This window comes from Schistocerca serialis, chromosome 7, assembly GCF_023864345.2.
Source record: "Schistocerca serialis cubense isolate TAMUIC-IGC-003099 chromosome 7, iqSchSeri2.2, whole genome shotgun sequence".
Taxonomy (NCBI): domain Eukaryota; kingdom Metazoa; phylum Arthropoda; class Insecta; order Orthoptera; family Acrididae; genus Schistocerca; species Schistocerca serialis.
Window position 1 is genome coordinate 566,598,075 of NC_064644.1, and position 24,681 is coordinate 566,622,755.

Sequence of the window (24,681 nt, forward strand, 5' to 3'; positions counted from 1 at the left end):
TGACCTAAAATATGCATTTGCATCTTGCCGACAGTATTCTTAATGTGAGAGACCGGCATGCCACCTCTCAATTACAGCTCAATGTTAATGGGTTCAGGACACATATGGAAGAGCAGGCGCTCCTGAAACGGACACACCTAATATGTGAAACTTCCTGGCAGATTAAAACTGTGTGCCCGACCGAGACTCGAACTCGGGACCTTTGCCTCTCGCGGGAAAGTGCTCTACCATCTGAGCTACCGAAGCACGACTCACGCCCGGTACTCACAGCTTTACTTTTGCCCGTACCTCGTCTCCTACCTTCCAAACTTTACAGAAGCTCTCCTGCGAACCTTGCAGAACTAGCACTCCTGAAAGAAAGGATACTGCGGAGACATGGCTTAGCCACAGGCTGGGGGATGTTTCCAGAATGAGATTTTCACTCCGCTGCAGAGGATGATTTGAATGTTTTGCTAAATACGAGGAATAAATTTAAAACAGATTAAGGAACAAATGCCGGCCGGTGTGGCCGTGCGGTTATAGGCGCTTCAGTGTGGAACCGCGTGACCGCTACGGTCGCAGGTTCGAATCCTGCCTCGGGCATGGATGTGTGTGATGTCCTTAGGTTAGTTAGGTTTAATTAGTTCTAAGTTCTGGGCGACTGATGATCTCATATGATAAGTCGTATAGTGCTCACAACCATTTGAACCATTTAAGGAACAAATAGGTGCTATGCAGAATCTTGCACAACGGGTAGATTTACCAAAATTAAATATAGGAAGGGAGATTTTATTGACTGAACAGAAAGTTTCTGCTGCTGTAGCGGAGCTGTCTGTAAACATTGAGCAAAGCTGACAGGGAACAGTGCCAGTTTATGTCAAGGACTTTGAAGAGGTTTGATTACTTTTGGATTTTAAAGAAAGGCAGGTGGAATTCAAAAGGAGTAGAAGACAATTAGGCCTATTTTTATGGGAGAGGGTAACTGCAGCGGAGAAAAGTCCAGGTAACACACTTGCTAGACAAGATTTTTACATCAGCACTCAGTTCCAGATGAACAGTACGACTCTTGTCATGAAGATGAGCCAGAACCGAAATATAATCATGACAGTAAATGTTCTTCTCACAGTAGAGGACACTTTAATAAGGGGACCATAAATAGAGAAGGTACATCAAGCTCTTATGACATCCATTTCTAGTCATTCAAAATGCTTCGTGTATCATTCATCCAAGTGTGTGGCTACAATAATTTTGCTTTCCTCTATCAGCAAAATGGCCAGCTGGCCATAAGATTGAGTAGTTTGTTTTTGAATATTTATAGAGAGAACCTGATAAGTATATGTGTACTTTCGCTCGAATTGTGAGTTTTACAGTTTCATCAGTTATTCTTGTCTGCATATTGGTTGAAAGCAACATAGGTCTAGATGAAATATGGAATACTTATGATACAGAACATTCATCAGTCTAACTTTGAAGATATGTTATTGAAGAGTCAACTTCCATACAATCCTCACAGCCCACCTGAACTAATTCGAATCTGTCTAACGAAGCAGCCTTCACATTTGATGAAAATTGCTTTCATTGGATGTTGCAACGATGATTCAGAATTTACTAATAGAGTCCTAAAATGAGAGCTTGAAAGTATCCTACATGGAAAGAGATACAAACCAATTTCAGCAATCAGATCATAGACCACAACAAAGTTATAATTGCAATCATGGGAACCATGATCCTCATGGACACCCCTATGGAAATAAAAGTTCGAGCCATGGGAATGTATTTCCAGACAGCAGTCGTGTTAATTTCAGAGGGGGTAGAGGTAACTGGAACCCAAGGAAGTTCATTGGCAGGTGACAAGATCAAGATAGACGTCTGTTAATTATTAAAGTCTGATCACTGGTCCTAAATTTAATCGACTCACTGAGAGTATTTCTCTGAGAGAACGACACGTAGAGTTGGCAGCTAGTTGCTTACTTGCAGGAGCGTAGAAAAATAAGAATACGATAAAATTTGAAGATGTGAGGGAAATAGTATTACATGAAAATCAATGAAGTCAGTAGTACATACAGTTCTTGGAAATGGAGAGAAATGTTATTTTCTTGTTGTGTGTTCATTATATTGGAACTAAGTATTGAATGAATTTGAATTTCAGGAGTGTGAAGGGATAGGTTCTTGGTCAGTTCTTTTTCTGCAGTTAACAAATGTGGAAGTGGCAGTCACTGGAAAAGTGTACTAGAGACAACTTGGTGCTGAATTTGTGTGTCAGTATACTTCCAGCAATTTTTTTGCTGCACTGAAGCTGCGTATTGTAGTGGTCCTAGTGGTGATTTTGCTGTCTACACACCAAACAGAACTGAACTTAAGTTGCAATGAAGTGAGTTCAAAGAATAGAGGACCTTTGATTACGTTGACATTTGATGAAAGCGCAATGAGAGGAGAAATTTAAAACCATTGCCTCAAAGTATTTGCCATATCTGTGTTGCCACTTGATCCAAATGCTGTTGTAGGTGATGACAGTGCTCAACCAATTCTATCGAAATGCCAAAAGGGCATGATCTCTCCCCCCCCCCCCCAAAAAAAAAACACACACACACAGAGAGAGAGAGAGAGAGAGAGAGAGAGAGAGAGAGAGAAAAGCAGGATCACGTGTTGATGAGGCACCAATCAAGCATGATTTATTTAATGCTTTACAGAGGCATTCGTCTGTATTTTCTGTACATTCTGCTAGTATTCAATTTTTCTCGTACCAGTCAACGAGCACAGAAAGTTTTATCAAATATTATCCCACACCGCAGATATAGAGGGTGTCCAAAAAACAAACAACCGACAAGCCTCACGGACTGGGGACTGGTTCGTCACACAAAAGCAAAAACAATGTCTAGTAAATATGGGGTCTAAAATGCATAATTTAAGAGCTGTGAGCACTTGTTCATCTTCGTCTGCGTGAAACACTCCTGAACAATTGCTCGTCGCCGTTAACGTATGCACTTTAAAGCCTATGTTTGATGGACATTTTTTTCTTGTTTTGGTCCACATTAACTCCTACAAGAATATGGAAACCAAAGAGCCTGAAGTGGAAGAGGTGTGTTTCATGGTATGAAAGATCCTTAGAGCTCTTAAGCATGCATTTTATAGCCCATGTTCACAATACTTTTTTCTTGTTTTGGTGTATGAAACTGTCCATAAAATTTGGCGGTGTTTCTTGGAACACAGTACGTGTACATACACATACACTGGAGAGTAAAACCAGAGATTGAAAAGATGGTGCAACAGTGCATAACAGAATGCAATATAACAATCCATAACTGGTGGCGAAAAAGAAAGGTGACTGTATTAGGCTTGTATTGAACACTCGACGAGTAATCACTACTACCCAACCAGAAACGGATAGACCCTTAACGCTGGATAAATTATTACAAAAATTTCTTGTGTTCAGTATTCTATCGAACGCCGATTTGAGAGAAAGTTACCAGTAGATTAAACAAGTGGCGGATTTACATATAGGCACGGGCCTAGGGGCTCCACCGTAAGGGAGGCGACACTTTCTGTTCTGTACTCATTTTCACCTTTTATGTTTTAAAATAACTGCGCTTCCAAATGACAAAATTTTTTAATATTGTTAAACAACTTGCTAGTTTCAGTAAGCCTTAAGAACGAAATTCGACAATACAAGCTTGGAAATATACACAGTTTACTTGGTGACTGAATGGAAATTTAACATTGGGTTTCTGTCTTGTATCATCTTCATGATTGTTCAAAATATTTTGAAGTAAGCTGTCAGGACGGCCATCTACAATACAATGTTTGAAAGGTTACTATTCCGAACATGTTGTTGGCTTCTACTTAACCATACCGTATTTTCCCCGTGAAAATACCGGGACCCCTGAAAAGCTGTGATAAACTAATCAGTAGTTTCTTAAATACTCTAACATGTGTGGGTCTCAGTATCTAAACCCAACTCCACTTAAATTTCTTTTATAAATAACGGGGAAGTATCAAGTCAACCCTCCATTACTGTAATTAATGTGAAAGCTCTGTAGTCTTCAATATGTGAGCTTTGATTTAATGACAGCCGTTCAATAAAACATGTTGATACTGAGAATGATTTATATTTTTAAACACAAGTTTATACGAAAAGAACATAAGCAGAATATCTAATAATGTGTGAAATACCCTTCACAACAGTTTAAAAATTTTATTTATTTATTTATTCAGTTACTTTTTTTGGCGAAAAAAGAAGAAACTAACATTCGTGCGTCTCATTTATTGTGCTGCAGCCTGCACAATATCAAAGTTCCCATTCTGTGCAATCGAATAGTACGTGGCATTGGAAATTTTATATTAAATTTCTTAACTAAGCTTTTTTTCTTCGCGGAAAGGTTATTTTTACGTCATGTTGGAACAAAAGGTTCATTTGCTTGTAGACATAGCGGCAGTGTTCACACAAATGACAGCACACCACATCAACTGCCAACAAGACTACTTAAATGTTGTGGTCTGTCTTCTCTGCCCACCGAAACCGCTAAAATGTTAGAGAATAAGCGGGATAAGAGTCGATCAAGCACACCCCACTGTAATTAATTGCAAAAGTAATTTGCCTTTTAAATAAGAAAAACAGTTTCAAGAATATTGAGAACATATTTGCGTCCCAGCTAAAATTCCGGCGAAGCGGGAAACAGAAGCCAAAAAAGGGACTGTCCCGTTTTCTTTACGAGACGAATTCCATCCGGCAGATGTGTTTCTACTGTTCACTGACAACAGAAAAACAGGCGACAATGAAATTAAATTATTCTGAATTGTCGTTCTTTCATAGCACTGTTACGTCGAGTAATCCTAGTTGGTCACTTCATCGCTCCGTGTTTACAGTAAAAAGCTTTGTGCTCATGTGCGGTGTAGTGCGATTGGAAATGGATACAGTCTTTCTTTCTTTCTTTCCTTTTACAAATTGTTTCCTTTTGTTTTGACTGTTTGTTGACTATTTTGTAAGTGCCTCAACATGAATAACTGTGAAAAAAAGCAAACGTGCAAAATTAAGTGGGGCGGCATTTCGGAAATTATCGAAGTAAAGGAGAGAACGAGAAGCGAATGTTCTAAAAACGCTTTGCAGAGTAGATAAATTTTTCGCAAAAAATGTTGCTGATTCGACTTCAAATAGTACGGATGATATTTCTGGCACTGCAGCCGTCGTTGAAAAAATACGTACAGACGAAACAAAAGTTAAAAATGAAGAAAAGCAAATTGTTACTAAGTCAGACATTACAAAAAGATATAACCTCGTTAGTGATAAATAAATGTCATGTGGCTAGGGCTTCCTCTCGGGTAGACCGTTCCCCGGGTGCAAGTCTTTCGATTTGACGCCACTTCGGCGACTTGCGGGTCGATGGGGATGAAATGACGATGATTAGGACAACACAAAACCAAGTCCTTGAGTGGAGAAAATCTCCAATCCAACCAGGAATCGAACCCGTGCCTGTATGATTGACATTCTGTCGCGCTGACCATATTTCGTTTTTTTAAATCAGATTGACTTGGTATTTTCATGAAAATCAGACAGCCATACTCAAATCATGATTTAATATCTGCTGCAAAAAGAATATCAACAAATTATTTCACAAACAATTATTAAATTTTGAATGGGTACACTATATATATATATATATATATATATATATATATATATATATATATATATATGTGTGTGTGTGTGTGTATATATATATATATATGTGTGTGTGTGTGTGTGTGTGTGTGTGTGTGTGTGTGTGTGTGTGTCTGTGTGTCTGTGTGTGTGGAAGAGAAAAAGCGACTAAAAAAAGCTACAAGGGAGAGGACACAAGCTCAGGGAAGAAACAGGGATCACGGGGGACCTTAAGCAACACCCTGACGGTTAAACACAAGAAAAAGCATATTCACGAAAAGCGTTCGGTGTCGTAGCAACCGCTGCCATTTCCAATGTGCAGTTGTCAGAAAATGGTGAAAAACGCGGGGATCTGGGTCATTGCCACCTTCAACGACATAGTGAACATAGTAACTCAAGAGCCAGACAATCATGTTCGTTTTCTTCTGAGAAAAAAAGGATATGTCTGGATGTAGGAAAATGTCGTCTGGGAAAGCGGCTTCAGGCCCTTGAGTAAGGAAGGCTAATTGACACAGAGCAAATGATCCCGTGAACTGTGAACCGTGAAGTAAGGTGTCAATCTGATGACATTCCTCACACTGATCAGTCGGACGAAGGCCAATACGAAAAAGACGAACACCAGTGGGTATCAGACGGTGAATGACTTTATACCACGTTGAAGCACTCTCTATCGGCAATACACGAAGACTAAGATGAGACCAGACCATTTTCCAGGACGTTGACGGGAAGCAAGTTCGACAGAAGAAAGACGACATGGTGCACCCCAAAGAGGTGATAACATGTTGCTAGTAATATGCGTCATAGAAAGTGTATCAGCACGTAGGATACCGACAATTAGAAAGTATTCAAGAATGTGCCGCAATTCAGGATTAATCCGTCCAACAATCAACAGGAGGGGTCAGACTGACCGGCCGGAGGCAGGAAATTTTTTTGTTTTTTTTTAATGGTTCAAATGGCTCTGAGCACTATGGGATTTAACTGCTGTGGTCATCAGTCCCCTAGAACTTAGAACTGCTTAAACATAGCTAACCTAAGGACATCACAAACACCCATGCTCGAGGCAGGATTCGAACCTGCGACCGCAGCGGTCGCGCGGTTCTAGACTGTAGCGCCTAGAACTGCTCGGCTGCTCCGGCCGGCTGAGGCGTGAAAGTGAACGAGAGGTAAGTGAATGCGGAGCCCGCGTACAGGTTAAAACATTGCAGTGGGCAAATAAGATGGAGTCTTCACTTTGATATCGAAAAGACCCAATCCTCCAAGCTTTCGAGGCCTGGCCACGACTTCAAACCGAACACGAAAGATAAGGCGGCGCGACAGGAATCGACCAGACAGCTGTTTCAGTCTGCGGGCCATCATCGCGGGAAGCGGGAAGAGCTGCGCAACGTAATATACTTCACTGAAGACATAGGGGTCTAAAACCCGTACCCTATGAAGAAGGCTAAGGGAACGGCGTTCATGTTCAAGGATCGCCCCGTGGACACGACTCATAACCTAACGCCAGTTTAGTGTCGCCATTTTGATCGGATTGCGATCCACTAATATCCCTAAGGTCTTATGCCGATTTACGAGTGTCGCCCAAGGAATGAAGACATGATCTAAATCGAAGCCTCTCAACGATAGGAACGTGCATTTACGATCATTAATGCGAGCACCAGCAAGACGACAAAATGAATCCAAGGTATCGTTAAGCCTCGGTATGTCCACGACGTGGCTTACCAAAACCATGACGTCATCAGCGTATGCACGGACCGAAAAAAGTTCTCCCAATATAATCCAGCCACGTAATTGCATGGTGAGGCGGCGAAGTAAGGGCTCTAAGAACAAGACAAAGAGTGTGACATGTATAAGGGGCATCCCTGGGGTCAACTCCGTCTGATCGATATCTGGAGGGGGGGGGGTGGGGGTAGGGTGACCGTTCACAATCACACTGATACCGGTAAAAAGGCGAGTAAGACCTGTCGAGCATCATTGTTAAAGCCGATAGCGGTGAGCACTCTCGTTAAAAAATCATGGCTGACACCATCAAACGCTTTTTGGAAATCAAGAAAAAACTAAGCCCCTTGGGTATTAGCGGCATTCGAGAACAGAAGTCAGTATCGTGCGTCCAGGCACACAGCTTTTGTGGGCGGCAATAATGGTATCGAGCAGCATAGAGAGACTGGTACTGATTGCTCGAGCGACAATTTTATAATCGAAGTTAAGGAGAGTAATAGGACGGAGGGAATCAGTCGCAGGTCGACCTGTGGATTTCGGGAGAAGGAGCAGGAAGTGAGACTCTCCGCATCACTTCATTTACTATTGACGTTAAGGTGTCACCAATCAGTGGCCAAAATTGAACATAAAACTCCTAAGGAATACCGTCTAATCCAGGCGACTTGAGGGACTCGGATCCCGTAACAACATCATAGCTAATCATCCTTGTGAAAGGGACGCAGAAAGGCGTTATATAATTGAGGAGTGACGACGCGATACAGCAAGGGTGTAAAGTCGTCGAGAGAGTTTTCAGCCGGGACATGGGTATCGTACAGATCAGTAAAATAGGTGTAAATAAAGTCGGAAATGTCACGGTGAGAGGTGAACGTGCGGCCGTCAGCGGTTGTGAGGGAGGCAAGGCACACACGTCAGTTTGTTTTGTAAAAGGGAACGTGATTGAGACCTCGTCTGCAGTCCCCCCATTTGAATACGTTTGAGCTGCAGCAATTTGGCTTTGATGCGCCGTATATCACTGCACTATCGTACAGTTGACGTAAGATTGAGTAGTAAAATTCTTGCGTTCATCGATCGTCTGCCACCTTCGTAGCTCCAAAACGCATGAGAGCCCTACGAACTTGTGGTTTAGCATGCAGTGTCCACCATGCCACAATAGACGAGTACCGGTCCATAGTACGACAACAACGAACCCATACGTCGCCCAGGACGACACCAAGAGAGGTATCTTGCAAATAGGCTATACTGAGCATCCAGGAAGGACGAAACAATTTTACCGGTTGCTGCTCGTAATTAAACGTGACGGCTACGGCGCAATGATCAGTAAAACAGGCTGGTATCTCATCAACATCCAGAAGTTGGCCACACAATGAATCGGAAAGGTAAAAGCGATCGAGGCGACTGCTAAATGTTGGGGGTAAAGTATGTATGTCGCACAAGCGTAGGATAGCGAGAAACCCACAAGTCACGCAGGAGCAAGGAGCGCACCAGGTCGTCGAGTTCTTTACTGAAATTAAAATTAGGAGACTGATCTACCGGCCGTGGAACACAATTGAAATCCGCACCTAAGATAATCTTTGTCTGGGATTTACGAAGCAGGTAAATGACTTCTTCTTTATAGAAACCCGATCATGCGGTAGTACGACCTGTGCCAGAAGGGGCATAAAGAAGGAGTAAACTGAGATCACAAAACGTGCACCCGATCCCCCTTCCACTGTAGAGTACTTCGAAATCCATCAACGGAATGCCTTCTCTACAAAGCAAGGCAGTGCCTGTAGAAAGTTCGGAACCGACATTAAAAAAGTTGAGAACCGAGCAATGGAAAACTTGTAGAATAATACTTTCTGTAAAAAAAAAATAAATTAAAAAAAATAAAAAAACCATCTGTGAGCCGTGGTAAAAATTGTTGTTTTTAAGAGCGCGCCGCAGCGCGTAGTGTCAAGCAGTCGCCCTCCGTTTTTGGCGGTGGCGCCGCTATGGCAGTCGCAGCTTTGGTGTCTCCCTCTGGTGGGAAAGGGTAAAGGTTGCCTGTTCACGTGCATTTAAGGAGCGCTATGAGGTCGCCAGTCTGTGAGTCTGGAGTCAGTCTCTCGGCCCCAGCTTGCTAGTCTGTCTCTCGCCCCATTTGTTAGGCATTTAGTGTCTGTTTGTCGTTCGGAGTGCTAGTATGTCTGTCGTTCGGATCAGCCTTTGAAACCGGCAAAATGAGAGTCTTTCCACTTCGCCAGTAAGAGAACTCAGCGAGTGGTCGCCCGGTCGGGGCTTAGTTCCTGCATCTGAGTCTGCGCGTTAGGCCGCCAGTCTGCTGGAGTTTGCTCAGGCAATGAATGGTCACTCGCGGTTGGATCGATCGGTTGGTCGGTCGCGCACTGAGACACAAGATGACTTGTCCGTCTGGAGCGTCACTGCATGTGAGGTCGGCACGTGAGTCCAATTGGCCGCGCCGTATAGCGAGGGGTAGTGACTTTCCGGTCGACACGAGAGCAACAGGAGTCAACCCACGACGTCGGACTGGTCGGTGCGAGCTGCGACGCCATGAGACGGGAGGTCGGCGCGCCTTCCTGCGTCCATTGAAGCGGCTGGCAGCGGACGGTTCGGGAGAGCGATTTGGGGGTGCTGCGCCAGGACTTCTCGAGAAATCGCAGTTTATTAGAAGTTAAGTGATTGGTGATATGTTGTGTGATCTACCCTTGTTAAATTCTACTTGTTTTCTTGGTCAGTCTCTCGTTCCCAGCTTGCTCGTCTGTCTGCCACATTTGTTAGGCAGTTAGTGTCTGTCTGTCGTTCGGAGCTGCCCCTGTTGTGTTTGTCGGACTTGGTGTGTGGTGTCACCGCCAGACACCACATTTGCTAGGTGGTAGTTTTAAATCGGCCGCGGTCCATTAGTACATGTCGGACCCGCGTGTCGCCACTGTGTGATCGCAGACCGAGCGCCACCACAAGGCAGGTCTCGAGATACGGACTAGCACTCGCCCCAGTTGTACGGACGACGTAGCTAGCGATGCACACTGACGAAGCCTCGCTCATTTGCCGAGCAGATAGTTAGAATAGCCTTCAGCTAAGTCAATGGCTACGACCTAGCAAGGCACCATTAGTAACATTGCATGTATCTATGGTGTCGCCACAATCTCCAGATGTACCACAAGGATGGATTAAAGTTAAGTATTCCAGCAGCTACGTACTTTTCTTTATAGCATTCATTACATATCCTGTTTCAGACCTCACGCCATCCAGCTTTAGCTTAGCGCGTGCCTTTCGGCTTCCTCTCATTGTGTCTAGGCTGTCTTGTCTAGACACAACATTTTTGGCGACGAGTCCAAAAAGGGTCTTGTTCTTTCTAATTGCTTACATTTACTTGTGTCATGGCTTCGCCAGATGTACTGTCCGAATTTTATCGCTTGCAGAATCAGCAGACGCAGGCGTTATTGGATGCCCTTGGACAGCTCGTCCAGGGTCAACGTGCACTGCAAAACGAAGCGGCCGCCGCCGCTTCATCGCTACCGCAGCCACAACATGCAGTTGCACCCCCATTCCGTAATTTTCACACAGACGTGGAAACATGGACGGAGTGGTCACGCCAGTTTGGATTTCATCTCGCCGCCTATAGAATTCAAGGTAGGGAGCGGCAGCCTCATTTATTGGCGTGTCTAGGGGTGCAAACGTACCGTGTGATAGTGACATTATTTCCCTGACGCGACGTAGCAACCTTGTCCTACGAAGAAATTTTGTCTGCTTTAGATGTCTATTTCAAAGAAACAGTTAATGTAGTTGCAAAAAGGTATACTTTCTTTCGTACCAAATGTACGGCCGGTCAAACTAATAGGGAGAGGGTTGCAACATTGCAAGGCCTTACAAGGGATTGTGCTTTTGAGTGTGAATGTGGGCTCCCTTATTCAGATACTATGGTACGTGATGCAATAGCACAGAACGTTTCTGATGTTCACATACAGGAACAGATTTTGAAACTAGTCAATCCCTCCCTTCAACAAGTGATAGACATATTGGATAGACATGACACGCTTGACTTTGCTCAAGAATCATTTGCAACTTCGCCAGCCATGTGTAACATTAACCGGCCGCCGGGCGCGCTGCACGGCCCGGTAAACTGCCCTCGCACACATCCGCGCAGCTGCCGCCACGCTCTAAACCAGGTGTGCCGCACCAGCATACAAATGCAGTGAAATCATGCCCGCGGTATGCTACTAGACATTCGCGTGAAAATTGCCCGTCACGCCAAGCTATTTGCTTTTTCTGTAATAAGAAAGGACATGTTCAAAGTGTTTGCCAGAAAAAGCTCAGATCAGACAATCACAACCATTCCAGGCCCTTTGCTTCGCGCCAGAATCGAACCAGGGACACTCAGGCTCGTGGACCTTCACCCATGGACATTCATGTAGCTAATTCCACTTCGTCCAGTGCCACTGTCTCTAACAGTGACAGTGTTCGTCCCACAAAAAGTGTGCGTCGACGTCGCCGGAAATCACGTCAATTAGCAAGTGATGCTGTACCTCTATCAGTTCAAATTGCACGAGACAGTCGCTCTTGTCAGCAGGACAATAAACTTTTTGTAGATTTGGACTTTAATGGCAAGGTCATACCATTCCAGCTCGATAACGGAGCTGCAGTTTCATTGCTCAATCACGACACGTACAAACAACTGGGCAAACCTCTGTTGCGTGCCGCAAATGTTAAGTTAAATAGTTATTCAGGTCAGAATATCCCTGTGTTAGGACAGTGCAGCCATCTTGCAACATATAAGGGACAAACAAAACTTGTGTCATTTTACGTTCTTCGTTCTTCTTCTGCAGTGAACTTGTTCGGTTTAGATTTATTTCAATTGTTTAACTTGTCTATAGTAAATCGGGTCCTATCAGTGAACCAAACTGTGCCTTCAGACAGTGTTTCTCGGCTGTGTGAAGAATTTGCAGATATTTTTGCACCGGGCTTAGGTTGCGCTCAGAACTATGAAGCACATTTGGAACTGACAGCCAACGCGCAACCGAAATTTTTCAGAGCGCGCAATGTTCCTCACGCATTGCGTGATGAGGTCACAAGAACATTACACGATTTGGAATCACAAGGTGTGATTGAATGTGCGCAATGCCTCTTCTCTTTCAGCTCCGCTTCATCGCTTACGCCGTACAGGTGTTCCGTTCGTCTGGATGACGGAATGCGAACGCGCCTTTCGCCAGTTGAAATCGGCGTTGCTTTCAAATACTTGCCTTACGCCATTCGATCCCCAGAAACCCCTTTTGTTGATGGTAGATACATCGGATTTTGGGATCGGTGCTGTGCTTGCGCACAAAGATGGATCGCATGATCGCCCTATTGCCTTTGCGTCCAAATTGCTCTCATCTGCGCAAAGAAATTATTCACAGGTAGAGAAAGAAGCTTTGGCTCTCGTATTTGGTGTTACTAAGTTTCATGATTTCTTGTATGGCCGTCACTTTACCATCATCACAGACCACAAACCTTTGACATCGCTTTTTCATCGTACCGCTACGATATCTTCTATCGGTCCACTGCTAAGCACGGAAACGCCGATGCGTTGTCCCATTTGCCTGTTGCTGAGGATAGAGCATTCGATTCTTCCGAACTTGCTTGCATGTTCATTGATTCGGAAACCGATGAAGTGGTCGAATCATTTCCGATTGATTTTCGTCGTGTAGCTACAGCCACAGCTGCTGACCCGCTCCTTGCTACCGTTTTGCGTTTTGTTGCTACGCAATGGCCTTTGTCAAAGTCTCGGATCGAGGATCCGTTGGTTCGCCGATTTTTTGCTCACAAGGAGAGACTTTTTGTTCGACGTGGTGTTTTGTTGTTGCGTTCTGATAATGATCAGTCCAGAGTCGTGGTCCCACGTTCGTTACAGTCCTCTGTTTTACGGCTTCTTCACCAAGGACATTGGGGTATAGTGAGAACGAAACAACTTGCTCGTCAGCACTGTACTTGGTTCGGAATCGATGCTGCGATTACGAATATGTGTTCTTCTTACATGGCGTGTGCCGAACAACAATCCGCACCGCCGCAGAAAGTCTTTGCATGGCCAAAAGCCACTTCCCCTTGGCAACGCTTGCACATCGATTTTGCTGGTCCATTTTGGAATGCTCGATGGTTGGTTCTGGTAGATGCCTTCAGTAATTTTCCTTTTGTTGTCCGGATGTCTTCCACGACGTCATCTGCCACCATCCAAGCGTTGTCTGCTATCTTTTGCATTGAAGGTCTTCCACAGACTATTGTTTCCGACAATGGCCCACAATTCATGTCCGCAGAATTTCAGTCTTTCTACAAGGCCAATGGTATTCAACATCTGACATCCGCGCCGTTTTCGCCTCAGTCAAACGGTGCCGCTGAATGATTGGTCCGGACTTTCAAGTCACAGATGTTGAAGTTGAAAGAGTCGCATTCTCGGGAGGACGCATTGTTGCTCTTTTTGTCTTCGTATCGCTCTCAGCCCCGAGATGGTCGCTCGCTGGCTGAATTGCTCCACAGTCGTCCTCATCGAACCTTGATGTCTTTGCTGCATCCGCCGCATCAGGTTCCTGTGCAGCGGCAGACTCCTGCTTTTGCTCCAGGCGACGTTGTATTCTATCGCTACTATCGAGGTTCACGGCGTTGGCTCGCAGGGCGCATTCTTCGCTGCCTCGGCCGCGCGATGTATTTGGTTTTGGGGGCCTCTGGTGAGGTGCGTCGGCATCTCAATCAGCTGCGCCTCTGTCGTCGCACGGGTTCTGCCGCTCCCCGTCTGCTTTCGGCGACGGTGCCGTCCGGTCAGCGCCATGGGGACCCATCTACTGGCTCGCCTCATCCCCACATGTTAGCGACGATGCCTTCCATTTTGCCCCATGGCGACGCCCCGCCGCCGCCTCCGCCGCCGCCGCCGCCGCCGCCGCCTGTTCTCCCGCCGGCGCCGCCCGCAGTGGACACTTCGCTGCAGCCGCCAAGCGCCTCCCTGGGTCACGCGCCGCCGATCGCTTCCCGTGGCCAGCCGTCCTCCGCCATGGAACTCTTGCCCGCTCCGGACCACATGGCGTCTTCGCGCGTCGGGTACCCCGACGCAATGGAGGTCGACCCTTCGGCCCCTCCTGTCTCTTTACGGGCGCATACACCGCATGTTGACGTGCACCCTGGACTAGGTTTTCGGGCGTTTCCTAGCTCCCCTCGGACCGAATGGCCAGGTGCGGGTGGCACAGCCTCGCCTGTTGTTAGGCTCCCCACCTCATCGCAAACGTCAACATGGGGTCCTCCCCACGGCAGGCGGAAGCCTTATACCACGACCGTTCGCCGATTTGCGGGGGAGGAATGTGGTGTCACCGCCAGACACCACACTTGCTAGGTGGTAGTTTTAAATCGGCCGCAGTCCATTAGTGCATGTCGGACCCGCGTGTCGCCACTGTGTGATCGCAGACCGAGCGCCACCACACGGCAGGTCTCGAGATACGGACTAGCACTCGCCCCAGTTGTACGGACGACGTAGCTAGCGATGCACACTGACGAAGCCTCGCTCATTTGCCGAGCATATAGTTAGAATAGCCTTCAGCTAAGTCAATGGCTACGACCTATCAAGGCGCCATTAGTAACATTGCATGTATCTATGGTGTCGCCACAATCTCCAGATGTACCACAAGGATGGATTAAAGTTAAGTATTCCAGCAGCTACGTACTTTTCTTTATAGCATTCATTACGTATCCTGTTTCAGACCTCACGCCATCCAGCTTTAGCTTAGCGCGTGCCTTTCGGCTTCCTCTCATTGTGTCTAGGCTGTCTTGTCTAGACACAACATGGTGTGTTAACGAATTTATTGCTTGGACTGTAACGGCCTATTTCCTGAAATATGTTTTGATGTTGCCTATCATCTTGAGAGGCAGTTCTGTAGAGCACCTTGACTTGTTTTGCCAACCTTGTAGAATTTTATATATGATTGCATTTTATGGGCTTTTATGTAAATGATTATTTTATTATACAAAGTTGCCACCCTTTCACAGTAAGACTTTTCTTAGAAGTTAAAATCAAGTTGCACCTTCGGTGGCAAAGTTAATATTTTAATTTTTAGTGTTTTGTACCATTTCCATCCCTCCTACGTGAGTGTATAGTTTGTGTGCTTGTGTAAATTGTTAAAACTTTTAGTTTGGTGTGTTGCAGATTTGCACCAGTGTAGTCTTTCAGAAGCTGTTGTGAGCTGTCGTAACTACTGGTGTGTCAAAAGGGAGCGGCAAGGTTCTCTGCCCGAAAGCTCATACAGTCAAACCTTGTTTCTTTCTACCTCTGAATATATTGTAACTTGTTATTTAGAGGGTGCTTTCTGATTATAATTTTAAATCTGTTTCCTTCAAAAAATGCTTTTAGGTACTATTAAAGTGAATAAAATTCCCATTTGTTAAAAGGAATTTGGTTATGATTTCATCAGTTACTCCCTGGCAACTACATCCACGCTTACGTAGTGTGATTAAATGTGTTAATGTTCTTGATGAATCGCTAGTAAATGAAATGAATTCTTAAGAATATTCCTTGAAAATAAATCACGGTTCAATCTGCCCCAGATTCATATATAGACCGTCGCAAAGCGGCGGGCCGAAGCTCAGAACATATTCTGTGAATATTGAGAGTAAGAAATGTGTATGTTTGCATGGAACTTCATCCCAGAAAGAAGAACGGTAGAGATCCGTCAGTTGACGGAGCAACACCAGAATCAGTCGCTGAACCAGAGAGAGAAGAACTACGAAACAGAACCCTCGTCTTCCTTCTGCTTTTTCTTCGGCCGTGACGCGGCTCTCTGTGGCTGTTTACGGATTCTATTGCGGCTCCGCGGCGCCGACGCTGCCGCGTTCGCTGTCGTGTGAGCATCATGTAGGTATTCCGTTTCAGATTGCGAGGGAGAGGCCTCTACATCCCACTCGTCCCCAAACATGGGTTCACGAAGGGACGGCTGGTGAATAACAACGGGATACACTGGCTCTGGAGAGTCAGTCAGTTGTTTCATGGGAAAAGGCTCTGACGCAGAGGGGGCGACGTAAGACGCAGAAGGGGGATGGGAAACAAAGGGGCGGCCTCGACAACAGGAACAACGCCAGATAAGGTGCCAGGGATCTTTTGCACAGGCGTGAAAGCACCTGTGGCGTCCTCATCCACAATTTCGAACAGAGAAAGGGGGTCCGTTACTGGAGACCCATCGGAAGGGCGAGCCAATAGGGAAGGTCCATCTGCCGCATCATCCTGTGTTCGGCGGCACCTGTTGCGAGAAGTCATGGTGGGCACATCGGAATTAACGGCAAGGACAGCGGGGGAAAATCAGGGGAGGTGTCGGTCAACGGATCACTGCAGACGATTAGTACGGAAATGACCGATTTGATTGCAATAATAACAGTTCCTTCTTGCCCACTGTACGTAATATGGACCCTATAAACACTGCTATATGACTGCTCGTTGGCTGTATGCTGGTTCTTCATATATTTTTAATTTATATTGAACCTATGTGACCATCTCCTCGCGTAACCTTAGAGACTTATATTCGACTTGTGTCCTGGCTGCTAATATACCAGGCCCATAAGAAATGTGATCTATATTTTGACCCTTATTGGATTAGTTTGGTAAACAAATTAATTATTTTAGAAATGTGAGCAACGGACACCGGTGTGAGTTTCTCTAAGATAACACGTTCTGAGGTGGTTGAACTCAAAGCCATCACTATAGCAGCTGGTAGCCTATCTAAATTCAAATTGCAGATTTTTTCTATCTTTCATTGACTTTTGGAGATCGAACTGAAAAGGCTTGCCAGGTTTAATTGAACTGAATAAGATACATCCTATCCATTTCATGTATCAGGTGACTGGGGGAATATTTCTTAATTGAAATGCTGACTCTCATTTAATAGATCTATTTTCTACTCTGCTGAAAATACCATTTTAGAAGATGACACATTAGAATTTTTCTTTAGTTACAAAACGTTAAATCTCTTATGGGTATGACAATGACAAAACGAAAACACTACACGAACAATTTCATCATGGTCTCATTACACAAAAAATACATAAGTGGGCCACACCGTGTTTAGCGGGATAATCGTCATTCATTCCTTAAAACTCACGTTTCATCATGCATGAATTACACAATAGAAATTTAAGGTCAGCCATTGCTGAAGGTAGAAAACCTCAACCAAAGAAAAGATTCTGGGCAAAAATGAAGTGCGAACTGAACTTACAAAGAAAGTACCAAAAATAATTAAATTTCGCTACAGAAATTTCTCGATCTACCATCCGATACGCAATCTGCACTCGTTGAGCTAAAAGTGAAGCTTATAACTCGGGAAATAGCTACATGAACCAATGGTTCCTGTTGCATGCTCACTACCACAGAGCAAAATTTCACAAACACATTTCAGAGAAAACTGCTGCAAATAAATTAAAACCGTAAACTGTACTGATGAAGGTATATTGAATGCGTGCTATGAGCATACCCTGTCGTGAATTTTTAGCCATATTACGTCATTTCTATCTCTCCAAATCTGCGAGCTGCTGTGCTCCCGCGTCCGGTCCGTCTCACGGCTGGCCCCCCAGTGCTCTCCACACGCCAAAATCCGCCCAACGTTCCTATTCAAACGCGGTGGTGGGGAGACTCACCTCACCCCCGCACCAACTTTGTAACCTACCCTCGTGCCTGTTTTCATCTTTGTCTGCTGCTCTGGCCTACCTGCCGTTATTCTTGTAATGTTGGCAATGACCGCTATTCCCTTAAACTGTTCCCTTTGGTCCACGCTCCCTCTACATTTGACTTCCATTCATACCCATGCACACTCATACAGGGTGGAACAAGGAGCATACATATAAACGGCATGTGACCGCTTTGTGAAATGATGAAAAGACATATACAAATGCGTCAAATATTCCTTTCACCCAGCGAAGTATTGAAGCTGCTAGCAATCAAAGAAAAACTTATATCTCGATATAGAAATCATAATTACTTCCTACAACCTGAGGCAAAACGAAAGTAACGCCCCAACACATACCTGTAGATGAGAAGGAATATGTGTTTTGACCACCATTTCCACCGAATGCCGGACATTTGCCACGCCGGATATTTGTCACGCCGGACATTTGCCTCGATTTTACCTGCTCCGAAGGGTTGGGTTCCTTGTCTCCCCCTCCTCCTCCTCCCCATCGCTGTCGCGCAGTAAAGGTACTTACTGAACCTTTCCGCTGGTTTACTTAACATAGGACCAGAATCTCTTTTGATTTTCTGCCACATTTCTAGAGAGACTTTCGTTGTGGAAACTATTAAATGCATCTCGCATTGAAATCCGCACCAAATTTCGAGCCTCAGTAAAACTTTGCCAGTCTTGGAGATTTTGCGTCCGTCTAAATTATACGTGCCTTTTTCGGTGCTCCTGCAGCAACTTTCTGTCGTGTTTTGTTTACCATGGGGGATCAGTTCCGTCTCTTACTAATTTATTTGGTATGAATCTCTCGAGTGCTTTTGATACTATTTCTTTGAACTTAAGCCACATATGGTCTTCACTTACATAGTTTGGGATGATTGGAGACTGTCTCTTAGAAAGACTTCAACCAAATTTTTAGCTGCTTTTATAAACAGATATATTTTGCGTTTAGTTTTGGTGAATTTCTTTGTTACGGAATTGAGCCTCACTGCGACTGTGTGTTCACTAATCCCTGCATCCATCGTGATGCTCAGGTTTTTTTGTGGCTAAGAGGTCAAGCGTGTTTTCGTAACCATTTAAAATTTGAATGGCCTCGTGAAGTAATTGTTCAAAATAGTTTTTAAAAAAAAGCATTTAGAACAATTGCGGAAGTTGTTTTCCATCTACAATAGGGTCTGAAAATGTATTTTTGTCAACATACGGAAGGTAGATTGAAGTCACTGCCAACTATAATTGTATGAGTAGCGTACCTATTTGTGATGAGACTCAAGTTTTCTTTGAACTGTTCAGCAACTGTTTCGTCCGTAAAAGGAGCCATTTTTAATTTATTTCGGTTGTCGAATATAACCTCTGCCCATACTAAGTCACAGGAACTATCTGCTTCACTGTAGCTTGTGAGCTGAAACACACGTTACATTATTTTTCCTTAAGTTGTGCTTATTGTTTCTATTGCAGTGCAGATCATTACAATTACGGCTTTTCCCTCCAAAACCTAGGATGCTTTCTCAGTGACCCTGTAAATAATCATTATTTCAAACATTTTAAAATTGTACGTCGACTTTAGATGACATGTCAATCTTTGATGTTCTTATCTCTATTTAGTGAACGTATTCTCAGTCAAGTTTCGAACATTGTCCCGCTACACTTTATTAGATAATGTTTCGCCGAAAGGGATATCGGATTTTAGAGAGTAAATTAATATGGAGTATGTCGTTCTTCTTTTCAGAAATTCACATTCCTATTTCTTTTTCCTTATTGTCTTTTGGGCATGCAGCTGTAGTACTTAAAGTAGGCACAAATTCAGTGATCAAAAAAAATGATTAGCGTACATTCGCATTTTCTTTACATCGTTCCTTTCTTGTTACTCCCATGGCGATGGACTGTTTCAATCAGTAAGCGTTAAAGGAAGCTACCGTACAGGCTGAGGGATCTGTATTTACACTTGGCAGACATCATCGTTGGAATTGATTTCGTTTCCCAAAAGCTATAAATATTTCGATTTCGGAAAAGAAGCTCTGTATTTCAGCAAAATGTCGAAGAAGAAGGTCCCTTACGTACTGATTGTATCGAGTAAGATGTGGAGACGGCGGTTTGAAAGCGGACAGAAGAAGTACGAGGAAGTGCATCCCCTACCTGAGGGATCGCTGCCTCGCGAAGGGGCAAGTGAGGCAAATGTCCGGCGTGGCAAATGTCCGCACACCTTTCCACCGACCAAATACCACTAGAGACCTGTAAGCGGTGCTGAGCAGACCATCGTTCCTTTCGAATATGACCTATTTCCCCATAAGGAAGCAAACCGGGCCTCAGTCATCTACCTCGGTCGGAAGGTTACACACCCGGACATTCGTATATATCACTCCTGCATTTTCCAAGAGAACCTTACTGGTGGAACCATCACGATGGCTAAAGGATACCTGAGAACTGTGACGAGAAAGCATCCCATCAACCAGAAGCGGGTCAAGAAACTTAACAAAAAACACATGTAATTCGCTATCAAAGTATGCAGTATGCACCTGATCAATAGTGACTTTAATTTGAAACATCCCCTTAGAAAAATTAGTGAATTACTGTGCTGATAAACCTCTTACGTTATTTGATTTTCAAACAGCTGAGCAGAACTGAACGTACTCAGACATTTCTCTCTTTACTTATTCCGATCAACACTAAACTGACACACAATATTTTTAGCGCAACGCAATCTGACTTTCAATAATCCCTACAAAGAATGGCCCTCACTAATAATAACCTATACCTCTCATGAATCACTTACCTCACAAAAATCTTCGTTACTCGAACTACTGCAATACAGCGAACGCCACTACTGCCAGCTAAATAAAAGATTTTAACCACTGAAAGCACTAACTACTGATAGGCATAGTTAGCAAATGAAAGATTTTGATAGAGAACAAACAATGTATTTACCTTCATAGTGTTCAAAAGTCATTATATATACACTCCTGGAAATGGAAAAAAGAACACATTGACACCGGTGTGTCAGACCTACCATACTTGCTCCGGACACTGCGAGAGGGCTGTACAAGCAATGATCACACGCACGGCACAGCGGACACACCAGGAACCGCGGTGTTGGCCGTCGAATGGCGCTAGCTGCGCAGCATTTGTGCACCGCCGCCGTCAGTGTCAGGCAGTTTGCCGTGGCATATGGAGCTCCATCGCAGTCTTTAACACTGGTAGCATGCCGCGACAGCGTGGACGTGAACCGTATGTGCAGTTGACGGACTTTGAGCGATGGCGTATAGTGGACATGCAGGAGGCCGGGTGGACGTACCGCCGAATTGCTCAACACGTGGGGCGTGAGGTCTCCACAGTACATCGATGTTGTCGCCAGTGGTCGGCGGAAGGTGCACGTGCCCGTCGACCTGGGACCGGACAGCAGCGACGCACGGATGCACGCCAAGACCGTAGGATCCTACGCAGTGCCGTAGGGGACCGCACCGCCACTTCCCAGCAAATTAGGGACACTGTTGCTCCTGGGGTATCGGCGAGGACCATTCGCAACCGTCTCCATGAAGCTGGGCTACGGTCCCGCACACCATTAGGCCGTCTTCCGCTCACGCCCCAACATCGTGCAGCCCGCCTCCAGTGGTGTCGCGACAGGCGTGAATGGAGGGACGAATGGAGACGTGTCGTCTTCAGCGATGAGAGTCGCTTCTGCCTTGGTGCCAATGATGGTCGTATGCGTGTTTGGCGCCGTGCAGGTGAGCGCCACAATCAGGACTGCATACGACCGAGGCACACACGGCCAACACCCGGCATCATGGTGTGGGGAGCGATCTCCTACACTGGCCGTACACCACTGGTGATCGTCGAGGGGACACTGAATAGTGCACGGTACATCCAAACCGTCATCGAACCCATCGTTCTACCATTCCTAGACCGGCAAGGGAACTTGCTGTTCCAACAGGACAATGCACGTCCGCATGTATCCCGTGCCACCCAACGTGCTCTAGAAGGTGTAAGTCAACTACCCTGGCCAGCAAGATCTCCGGATCTGTCCCCCATTGAGCATGTTTGGGACTGGATGAAGCGTCGTCTCACGCGGTCTGCACGTCCAGCACGAACGCTGGTCCAACTGAGGCGCAAGGTGGAAATGGCATGGCAAGCCGTTCCACAGGACTACATCAAGCATCTCTACGATCGTCTCCATGGGAGAATAGCAGCCTGCATTGCTGCGAAAGGTGGATATACACTGTACTAGTGCCGACATTGTGCATGCTCTGTTGCCTGTGTCTATGTGCCTGTGGTTCTGTCAGTGTGATCATGTGATGTATCTGACCCCAGGAATGTGTCAATAAAGTTTCCCCTTCCTGGGACAATGAATTCACGGTATTCTTATTTCAATTTCCAGGAGTGTATATATATATATATATATATATATATATATATATATATATATAATCATGACATCCAGTCTTTCAAATTTACTCTTTCTGGCGGACACACGTCCAGATCATCCGCTCTCAAAACTCCGCCATCTCACTCCCCACATTCACCACTGCTGGCGGCTCGCCTCCAACTGAGCAATAGAGTTGTGTCGATTCGTGAATGAGTCGTTTATTTGAACGACTCTAAATGAAGAATCGTAAGAATCGAATCGTGATACGGACGAATCGTCGTTCAAAAGAATCGTAAGAACGATTGCGTGTTTCCGAGTCCTCACGATTCCAAGTTCCAACGATTCATCGATTCTTAGTACGCTATGCTTCGAAGGCAACTTCCGAATCATGCCGAATCGTGCTGAATGATTACGACCGCCAGATGGCAGTCAAGTGGAGGATGCGTGTGAACAAAGGAAGCAATTTTTCACCACCTTTTGCACAAATCGTCTCCTCTTTCCTGGCATACTGAAATAAAATCAAACGTGATCTTTCATCAATTAAGGCATTACACGTATAAATCGAGAATCACACTTGTAACGTTATATGCATGTTTACTCCTAAATAAACTATTTCTGGCTTATTTTGTCATGACACAGTTCGATTCTAATCCCATTGAAAATTTCAGACATGTCCTGCCATCTGTGAGTAAGATGTAGAACTTTAAGAATCGTGCCATCGCAGACTAGAATGAATCGTGAAAGAATCGTGAACGAATCGTAGGGATCGATTCGCAATGTGAGATTGAATCGTAGGAATCGTATCGCGAAAAAGAATCGTGTTGTCCAACTCTACTGCGCAACGCTACGCGCTGTTCACATCTGAAACGTCCCCTTTTGAACAATTATACAGGACTGTGCTTAAACTGACACACAATATTTTGTTAGCGCAACGCAATCTGACTTTCAAAAATCCTACAAAAGAATGGCCCTGACTAACATTAAACTATACCTTTCACAAATCACTTACCTCACAAAAATCTTCGCTACTCAAGCTACTGCAATACAGCGAGCGCCACTACTGCCAGCTAAATAAAAGATTCAAACTACTGAAGGCACTAACTACTGATAGGGATAGTTAGCAAATGAAAGATATTAATAGAGAACAAACAATGTATTTACCTTGATATCATCATGTATAAATATAGCAGTTCATGACAAATTACAAATCTCCGCCATCTCTCTCCCCACATCCACCACTGCTGGCGGCTCACCTCCAACTGAGCAATGCTATGCGCTGTTCACAGCCAGCTGCCTAACACTACAATGGCGAGTATTACAACAATGCAAAGCAGCCACAGACTGCACACAGCACAGCCAGTGATTTTCATACAGAGGTGGCGTTACCAATAAAAAAACCTAAACAGCCTACTTACATAGCCCCCATGCTACCCAAAAAAATTTTACAAATTTTTTTGGGCACTGGCCAATACATATTTGTTAAATTTTTTTTCACAATTACAATAACAAAGAAATCAAAGGCACACACTTATTGATACAATGTTGGTCAAAAGCTAAAATTTTCTCACAGTCCATAAAGACAGTCCTCATCATTCGTCACAGTAAAATTGCAGTGTTTTTCTCAAAGTCTGAGCAGTAAAAGACAATGCACACAGACGTAGTGGATTTCCATGCAGTCTTCAAGAAGTAGTGTTGTCCTTCCAACGGAAAGACAGTGCTGACTCGACATGCAGACAGGTAATGGGCCACAACAGAGTAAACCCACAGCAGAGTCAGTCGACGTTTTGAAGAATATTGGTAGTTAGGTCATCAGAGAGCAGACCCACTGTAGTCCTGGTAGAAATTACGGTACTGGTGGGCCACCAGAGGTGCAGACCCACTGCAGTCCTTGTTGCAATTGGTGGGCCATCAAAGATGCAGACCCACTGTAGTCCTGGTAGATACGGCCAGCAGCCATCTGTTGCAAATGTGCAGGTGCACAATCACCATCGAAGAGTCTTGCGGACAATATAGCAAGTCCATAAACCACCACTTGTGCACTCACAAAGTTTCTGGAATTGTCCTTAGATCCAGCAATGCTGTTATCCAGTCCCTTGCTGAATCATTAACACACGTGCAAACACTATCAGCCCCTACTTCTCACAGATTGTCCATGTACTCTGACCAACAGAAACGTGTGCAGTGAAATGTTACTTAATTTGAAGAACTGGTAACAATTACAATTTGGTAACATAAAAATACAATAACAAAGGTACAAAATACATCATTAAAGAACATAATAATACAGATAACATTTGTAGTACAGGCTTTACAAAAGAATCGAACTAACATATACATCAGTGGAATTATGA